Here is a 10,375-nt window from a genome sequence, read left to right on the forward strand (position 1 = left end):
TTAATGTTTAACATTAACACAAAACGTTCATCTACAAACCATCGTCATCTGAAGCATGAGATAAGACATGTATGCAGTTGCTGCTTCTGAGGAACCACATTTGGGGTTGGAATGAATCATTACGCGTCACTTGGTTATAATTGGCAACATAACTCAGTCCTTGGGATTAATCATGTGCATCTCCTTGAGAAAATGGGTGCAATGATTTGCACTGCTAACTGTCACTTGCGATCAATAGAAATAAACACGTTGCAGGGATGTGAGAAAGCCTCCCCATATACTATTTAGAGTAGCTTCATGTTTTCCCAGTGCCTATTCATTACAGGCCTTTGCAATCCTAATATTTACTCTCATGTAGAACTGCCTTTAAGAGGGGTGCAAGTAGGGTTGACTACCCTGTGCCTTGTACAACTCAATGGCTAAGGCCACTGTAGTACAGCATTTCCTTGTAGGTGCCCCTGATATTGCCTCTCTTGCCTGAGGGTATAAAGAACAAAAGGCTCTGCTGCATCAGCTTTACATTCCCTGGACCTCCTATGTAGTCCCACAGAGCAGGGTAGGGATAGCAGATCGGGCAGCATAGGGTCGGGTTCAATTTCATGGAAAAGCTTATCTCCTAAGTTTTCTATAGATCCAGATGCAAGTCAATGAGAAAAAAAGGTATCTCACTGTTTATCAAAGGAAATCTTAATTGAAATCTTTTGCAAAATCTTAATTGAAACTTTCACTTGATAAACCATAAAATATTGTTTTCTCATTAAATTTGTTTCTGGCCCATAGTAAGGTAGGATGACAAGATTAACACTACACGGTGTTGGCTATATGCTGACCTGTATATAGGTGCTCTATCCTCACCATGGATACTGTAGTTTCGCAGGTATCGGGGTATTTGGGAAAAGTCCCCGCTATGCATGTGACTGTAACACCTAGCAAAGGAATGGTTACCTGACGGAGGACTGTTAGCATTATATGGAGGAGACTAGCCAGGTTACAAGTACCACTGGGTATCCAGAGATGATGTGAGCTCCCCACATCATGTTGTTTATGTTGTTATGACAACTGAGGAGCGAATCTGTTTCGCTTCGCCGGAAAATTCGCGAAACAACAGGAAAATTTGTGAAACTGCGAAGAATCTGCGAAATGCATTTGTCACGCGACTGTTTTGTCACCTGCGTCTTTTTTTTTTGGTCATGCCCGTATTTTTGCTGCGACCGGGCCCATTTCACCGCGACCATGCCTATTTTGCTGCAACTTTTTTGACGCAAATTTTTCCGCTGATAATTTCCTCTGGAAGTTTTGCCAAACAATTTGCCAATCGCGAAATGTGGAAATTTGCTACGAATCCATGCCCATCACTAGTTATGACCAGTAGTACCCTGAAGAAGTATTTTCATACGAAACGCGTTGGGATTTTACTTTGATCAATAAATGTTCTTTGGCACAACTACACAGCTCGATTGAATCCTGCCTCTGCACGCTCTGTCCGATCCAGCCTCCCCCCCCCCCTTACTAGTTATGACCAGTTACAGCAAAACATGACAAATATTTGGCACCTTGGGTTTAGCAAAACACTGGTTAAAAGCAACCATCTTATTGGTTGCTGCGAAAAGTGCCGTTTATAACATATGTGGGGGGGGGGGTTGTAGCCCTACTCTTCATGCCATGGCATATTAAGGCTACAGGCAGGAGCTACCCCTAATACCCTTACTTGCAACACCACTGCTCCGGGTAGTAGGGGAACTATATACGCCAACTCTATTGCATGAAGGTTCTAAGTGCTTGGATGCAAATACTGGATTGAGTGCCATGCTGGAAAATCTCCTTTGTATTGCTATTAATGTAAGGCTGCCCACACGGATTTCCAATAATAAACACACTTGAAAAAATGTATTGTGCAGATTGTGCTGAAATCTGTTGTATAGTATCAGTCTCCCTCTCTGAAAGGGAAAGTGTTGGCAGCTCATATTGGATTGTAGAGATTTTAGAGAAATCTGGCACGGCAAATGTTTCATAGTACTGGATTAAGGTGGGCGTATCAGAGGTTTTATTACTGGATTGAGTACTAGTGCACTATTTGTATTTACTGTAGTCCTAAAGTAAAAAGTTCTAAATTTGCGGCATTTTAATGATTATTCTTTTATTTGGGGTTTTAAAGATACATCAGCCACTGATCCTTGCCCCTATTGGAGGGGATCTCAAAACACTAAAGAAAATAACAGATTTAGCACATTTGCTTTTTCTTTATCCTTTATAAATAAAGTATTTCCATTATTGAATTGAGCCACACTCTCAACCTACATCTTTTTTTCATTTTTTTTCTTTTTTTTTTAATTTACGTAACAATTTTTTTTCAGGGGTTAGTCTTATCCTGTGCTGCAATCAGTTCCTCAATTATTTGCGTTCCTGCTTTACTAAAGTATGCTTGAAAGTTTTTTGTATTGTTATTTGTATTATTTAAACACTCCTGTTATCCCCTCTGAGTTTGTAATGCTTTCCTCTTCTTTCCTATTAACTTCCTTACTTCTTAATTAAGCCACATAGGGTGGCCCTTAACACTAGAGAGTGAAGCAGAGCCAGATGAGGAAAAGGAGTCTTTCCTACAGCTTCCACTAGTTAGAGACCCTGGCAGTGGAGACTAGGGATGAGCTAATCTGTCCCATTTCGCAACAAATTTTTTCTTGTCGCATTTTGCTCATCACTAGTGGAGACAAGCGGTAGTCAAAGAAGCAAGATCAGAGGGAAAGTGAGGACAGGATAGGCAGTATGGCTGAAGATCACTTAGCAATTAAATGCACCTATGGTGTCTATGGGGTGTGCGTCAGGACCGGTGTGTCGGAACTGGCACAATAAACATGCAACCTCTGGCACGCCCGTTGTGCACCGCGACTAGCAGGACACTCATACAAACACACGTCCACACGTATGGAGGTAGCGGATTTACCAGAAACATTGCTACAGTTTCCCACTCCTGAATAAGATAAAGCTGGATGCAAACACATTTGGTCACTGAATTGATCACATCTGCGCATTTGCCTTTTAAATTAGGTAGTTTAAAATCAGATTCTGCAGATTCACTTGACAGTGTTGGCCAGTCGGATACTGTAATGTAAATGATCATTAGTCCAACGGACCGAATGTTGCTTCTGACTGATCTAGTCTTTCACCTTGGGCATTGCCGAAGAGGTGAATGATGTCCTTGTTGAACTATTGCATTTCACTTTCCTAACCCTTTAAATATGATCACTTACTGATGAAGTGCCTGAGAAAGGAATATACATTAAAACACAGAAAAAAAATACAGAAACTGGATATGTTATTTAGAGTGCGTGTAATGAGTGAAAAACGAATTGTTAGCGATTGTGTGCTGTGTCAAGCAGAAAAAAGTGCTACAATCTGATCTCCTCCCCACAGCAGAAATAGCTGGGTATAATTAGGAGAGCAAGCTGCTTCAGCTCAACTAAATGCTTTAGCTGGGACATCCTGCCTTGCAACATTAAAAAATTATTGAACCAACCATTGCCTCCCATTAAATTGCAAGTATATATAAAAGGGTTGCCTTTGCTTAGCAAAAACGTACAGTAGTTTTCTCTGACCTTTCCTCTCCATTAATCTGTTTGTTCCTTAGGAGAATATGGGCTTGAACTAAAATTTCCTGTGTCCTTAAATGGATACTACTCTATTTATATGCACATCTAATTGGCTCTGGATAGTTTTCTGAATGTACTGTATATATATATATATATATATATATATATATATATATATATATATATATATATATATATATAAAGCTACTATGGAGTTGCTTTCTTGGCATTGCTAACCTTTTTATATGCTCCTGCTATACCAAAGAGACAATTTACTGACAAGTGCCACAAATAAGCTTACATTATTTTTCCTACAGTGGAGCCACAAGCTATGCTAGAATACAGGCACATACAGGTTTAAGAAAGCAGGGCAAGGGCATCATTTTTTTGGATGTCCAATTGGGTGCAATGTGGATTTAACACCTGGCCAATGGCAGCACACGGTTCCCTTGCTCCTTAGCCATAGTAAATGGTGTATTTATGCTGCAGACAAGGATAAATAAGTGCATGAAAACTGCCATTTATTGATAAAAAGAATGGAGAGGCGGCAGTGGGAATATGCTCCCTATGCTATCACAGAAATAAATATAACTTTCAGTATTATAGCAAACCATTTCCCCCAAACTAATTACTATAACTTTGCGGGACACTGCTTACTAGCTGTCATTTATATACAGAATGCAATATGGAAAGTGAAAAGAAAGGGCACAATCAGCCTTATTTTGCACTTTGCACACTGTATATTGTTGCAGGTCTCGCAATGCGCAATGACGCCACTTCCGCCGAGGGGCACAGCAACGGTCCATGGCCTTGGGTAACACCAGTCTGAAAAACAGCCTTGCCCCCCAAAAATTAACCCTACTGTCTCCAGGGCTGGATACAAATTGATCAAATTGTCCTTTTAAGGTAAATGAATTTATGCTCAATTTCCAAAACAGCATTTGAGCCAACAGACTTGCACCAAATAACACTAATGAAATGTGTTACAAAGATGATAAAAATTCCCATTCACTAGTACAGTAACACAGAGTAAGACACCGTACTTACTGACATTCATGTTTATGTAACATTTGGGTAAGATGTATGAATGTATAGCACCAATACTGAGAAATACAGAATAGTAATGATATATAGATCATTCGCCCATAAATAAAATGTCTGTGGGCATTAAAATATTCCCTGGTATTGATGTACTGCGTGACACTGCCAGACCTTCATTTTTCCCACTGTCGATGCGAGTGTCGGTCTCTTCCCCGTCGTCTCCTCATCCCGATCAATATTTTCAACCTCATTCGGCTCAAGAACAAAAAATGAAGTTTAGGCAGCTGTCTGGATATTTAGGGAGGATATTTCGCAATACCTCGTAGTTCGCCAAAAGAGATAGGGTGTGGTGTGCCTGCGTGTTATTTTCATATACAGGTATGGGATCCATTATTCAGAAACCCGTTATCCAGAAAGCTCAAAATTATGGGAAGTCCATCTTCCATAGACGATTTCCTTTTTCTCTGCAATAATAAAACAGTACCTGTACTTGATCCCAACTGAGATATAATTAATCCTTACTGGAGTCAAAACAATCCTATAGGCTTAAATTAATGTATAAATTATTTTTTAGCAGACTTAAGGTATAGAGATCAAAATTACAGAAAGACCCCTTATCTGGAAAACCCCGGTCCTGAGCAGTCTGGATAACAGATCCCATTCAGGGTCAGACTAGGGGGTGGAGGGCCCACTGGGGCTTCTGCCTCAGGGGCCCCTGCCCCCCGCAATGGCCCCAGCCACGGCCTTCACACACCTCCCCGCACAGCCCCCCACCCACCTGTCCGACTCCCTCCCCTGAGCGGGTAAATGAAACTTACCGGGAGACCGGAGGATCAGTGAAGCGCCCTTTGGTGATCAGGTCTGAGCCGCCGGGGCTCACTGGGATTTTTCCCGTTGCCCCGATGGCCCAGTGCGACCCTGCCTGAAATAACAATCATGAAAACAAAATGTGACCGTGAACAGAAAAAATTGTGAACACAGGGGGAAAAAAAAGTTAAGGATACACTTCCCATTGGCTTCTATGGCATCTTAGCAGATTTTAGACGGTGAGATTTTCATTTCTTACTTTTTGCACTTGCAATTTGGGGCGAGTAATTTGTTATTACAGTTTTCACCAACATGATTATTAATAATTATTCCTTCTAAGCCTTCAACAAATTTGAAAATGTGCAGCACCTATAGCCCGGTGCTTTAGGTTTTACTGTTCCGGATAAACAAAGGGTAAATGCCCCATGAGAGTATGCCAATGGGCAGTGTAGCTTAAAATTAGAATTATTACCTATTAGTGCACTATTCTGCAAGTGAATCTAAGGACTTTAAGCATGTTACTAGTGATGAGCGAATCTGTCCCGTTATGCTTCGCCAAAAAAATTTGCGTAACTGCAAAAATTCATGAAACTGAGAATTCGCAAAACGCGAAAAATATTGTCATGCACGTCAAAAAATGTTGTGCCCGTTTTGCAAAACAATCCACCAATGGCGAAACGTGAAATTCGTCAAGGAAAAATTAGGCGCGCATAAAAAAAAAATTGCTGTGCGTCAAATTGGGTGCAATCGCGTCAAAATCGGGCACGGTCACATCAAATTGGGCGTGGTCATATAAAAAAATACTGCGGCCGACAAAAAAGAAAAGACGCAGGAGCACAAAAGAGACGCGGGCGGCAAAAAAATCGCACAACAAATGCTTTTCGCAAATTTTTCACCGTTTCGCAAATTTTCTTGCTGTTTCCCAAATTTTATGGCGAAGCGAAATGGGACAGATTTGCTCATCACTTATCACTACATGTTACTAGCTTGGGTGCATCAGCATAGTAGAACTCATATACACTCAGGGGCCTTGACATGACATGTGAGATAAAGTCTGGTACGAAGACCTCATCTCTTATATTAATGCATGTATATACTCACACAGACTGGATCTGAGTGCTAGGAATTATTTACCCTCGTTGAATACGACAGTATGATGGATTGTGTCCCAGACAGCAGCTGTTAAGGGAGCACCACTGGGGCCATCAAAGAAGTGCTTTGGCCAGGAGGAATGGCAGCAGCAGTTACAGCATATTGTATGGACAGAACTTTTATATTCTCCTTTGGCTGCCTCTTCAAGGGTTGGCTGCCATCAACCCTTTGGCTGCAATATTTGCTTCTAACCACTAGGGGGTGGTGTTCCATAGTTATGTAAAGTATAAGAACAAGGGGCACTACTAGTGATGCAAGCATTAGGCAAAGCTTTGTATTAAAATAAACAAAAAGCAAGTGTTCCATGCACAATGCACATAATAATTTATTATCCACAGCAAAGGTTGCCGTTGACTGAGTCAAGAATCAATTACAGTAATTAAGGATAACTGGTTACCATCATTATTTTCTTTTGGTGTGTAGCACAAAGGTACGGTATGCGCAAAGCGTTGCTTTAACATATGGCTAATGAGCAAGCAGTGCTTTTAAAACGTAATGGTATTAGAACCAACGTGTTTATCATCCTGGATGACAGTTAAGGGAGCAATCATGTCTTATCGTGATGAAATGTAATTGAGGTTGTATTTTATTATTCCCTATATCAATAGCTGGACTTTGGAGTGACACATAAAGGAAGACTAATTATAAAATAGTATTAACCTCATACTGTCGTCCGACAACTTTATTCCTAATGATGCCCATGCTGAATATCGATCCCTCTCTGTGTTACCTCCCTTCATGTTACTCATTTCCTTTGGATACAGAAATAAAGCTGAGCTGACAGTCAGACGAAGCATAGAAATGTATAGTGAGCGTGCATAGAGTGGCTATTTCGTAAGAATAGAAGAAGCTACAACCATGGCAACGCTGAAGAATGTTGAAGAAAATATTTTATCTTCTCCACAGCCAAACAATATAATTAGAGCAATGTTGCGCTTCCAAAAAGGTTTTCAGCCACTGGTGTAATAATAGAGAACGCAGATGCATCTGTTGTAGGGCCCAGTGGGAGTCTTGACTCTTGACACACTTTCAATATATTTGTTAAAAACCATCCCCTATCTAAGTTGGGGTTGGGAGAGTGCACTGCTTACATAAATAGATATGTTACAGAGATTGTTGTGCTTTTCATGGAGCACACCTGGTTTTTGTGCAATACATGTACAAGTGGTACAGAGCAACATTTTGGGTCTTCATAGAGGAAAGAGGGTTGGACAGATGTGAGCAGAGAATGGTCTGAAGTAGGGCAGAAACGTTGCACATGATGTTTTGTGCTTCTGTACCAGCCCAAGGCACCCACAGGCCTTTAGCAGGGAAGGTCTGTGCCCCCAAAGATGCCCCAGTAGCCCCCCATCTTCTTTTCTGCTGATTCCCTGCACATACTCTGTGCTGCTGTCACTTACCTGAGCTTGAAGTGCAATTGTGTTCATTTTGATGCAATTGCATCAGCACAATGCCATCTTGCCAAGCTGGAATTCACTGCATTATGGCAATTATTCAACATAGCAATTCAAATGCACTTGCTATTGCAATTTACCATTAAAATGTACTTGGTGAAGGAAAGGGCAGTATTTATAACATTAAAAAGCGTGGATTTGTAGTAAGGGAACTCTGCTTCAATGAGTGAATTTCTCCATTGACAATTTGTAGTTCTAGATCACCTCTGGAGTCAGCTGTGTGTGGCTTGTCTGTGGTATCTAGTGAGAGGGGCTGTTTTGTTATGGGTTCTGGATACTGTAGTCTTAAAAAGTTTAGCTGCTTTATTTGGGCAGGAATGGGAGGAGATTGCACACAGTGAATATACAAAGAATTAGAAAGATAAGAGAGATTAATACTGGATTTGTCTAATGGCTCTTGGTGGCTGTGAGATGGGGGAGAGGAATGTGCTAAAGACAAAGGATGGTGATCAGAAAGAGCAAAGAGAGAGTTTGAGAGATCAGAAATTTTGCAAAAACAGTTGACTACAAAGCCAAGTGTCCATCAGAGGGTCAATACCTCCGAGAGGGTCCAATGGAGTTAGTAAGGGACAGAAGATGAGATGCTGCTGAACTGGTGTACGTCAGTAGGGATACTGAAGTCTCCTATAATAAGAGAAGTCACACTGCCAAGTTCTCCAAAAACTGAGCTTCAGGTCCTGACAGGAAAAATGAATCTTATAATTAAGCCTCAAAATGACAGAATTGTCAAATTGAATGGTCTCATTCTAAATGTTGTGATGGCTGCCATGACTGCCATAAAGATCACTATTACATTTTTTCTAATAGACCCGTGCATTAGGGAAGCCACTAATTATTAGTCAGATTATCAGAATTGGCCTCTGTCCTACATTCAACAGAACTGGTTAGGAATCCTCCGCCTCAATAACACACGTTTATTGTACTGGACTGGATCAACTGCCCGATCTGGACTCATTGACTAGAATCATAGCACAGGAATGGATTCAGTTGGGCAGCTCTACATTTCTATATGAGTGCATGCATGTATTTGCCATACATTATCAACTATTCAAGTTTGTTCCACTTGATACAGGAACGTCTTTTCTCATTAAATGTTCAGTGATAGCCTGTTTTTAGTACTGGCCATTAATGCAGTGTATATTTGCCCTTCTCAGTTAGACATCTTCTTTAAGTGAATCTGTGGATAGATTCCCCATGTATTATATATTGTTTTTATAGTCTGTGATTTATCTTGACATGCCCGCATTAAATATTCCATTTTATCTGCATATTATTTCTGTTCTAGTGAATGAATTATAGATCCTTGCACTTAATTACAGAATACTGTTCATGGACAGAACACCTGACCTCTGACAGATTAGCCTTTCTTCGCGTAGGTGTGTAGGGGTTAGAGTCTTAATTAAATTATCATTTCTTTTTTATAATTGAACCATACAGTAAATTATTGAAGTATTGTTCTGGCTTGAAGAGCTTTAAGCATGAATACTTTCCTATAAAGTTTACTTTCTCTGATTGAAAGGAGGGGTTTACTTTATGGGAAACATGTAATTAACAATAAAAAAAATAAAAAAAATAAAATGTGACTCCCACCTGTCAAGATACGTCGCTGTCGGATCAGTGTTCTTTGGGTATGACCAACTCTCACTAATATCTAGTTAATCATCCCACTAAGGTCCAGCTAAATATAAGAGAACTTGGCCAATGGGTGGTCAGCATTTGTGTACAAAGTCAATTATCAGTTCTTAAGAAGGATATTAATGAGCTGGAGAGAGTGCAGAGACTGTAACTAAACTGGTAAAGGGGATGGAAGGGTTAAACTATGAGGTGAGACTGACAGGGGACATGATTACTCTGTACAAGTACATTAGAGGGGATTATAGGCAGATGGGGGATGTTGTTTTTTTCCCATAAGAACAATCAACGCACCAGAGGCCCCCCCTTTAGATTAGAGGAAAGGAGCTTCCATTTGAAGCAGCGTAGGTGGTTTTTCACGGTGAGGGCAGTGAGGTTGGGGAATGCCCTTCCTAGTGATGGGGTAATGGCAGATTCTGTTAATGCCTATAAGAGGGGCCTGGATGAGTTCTTGAACAATCAGAATATCCAAGGCTATTGTGATACTAATATCTACAGTTAGTACTAGTATTTGTATATATAGTTTATGTATGTGAGTGTATAGATTGGTTAGTATAGGTTGTGTGTGCTGGGTTTACTTGGATGGGTTGAACTTGATGGACTCTGTTCTTTTTTCAACCCTATGTAACTATGTAACATTGCTTATATTTAGATAAAGTCCCACATTCACCACTGGAATGCACTGGATTGGATTAAATGGAA

Source organism: Xenopus tropicalis, chromosome 1, assembly GCF_000004195.4.
Source record: "Xenopus tropicalis strain Nigerian chromosome 1, UCB_Xtro_10.0, whole genome shotgun sequence".
In the NCBI taxonomy this organism is placed as follows: domain Eukaryota; kingdom Metazoa; phylum Chordata; class Amphibia; order Anura; family Pipidae; genus Xenopus; species Xenopus tropicalis.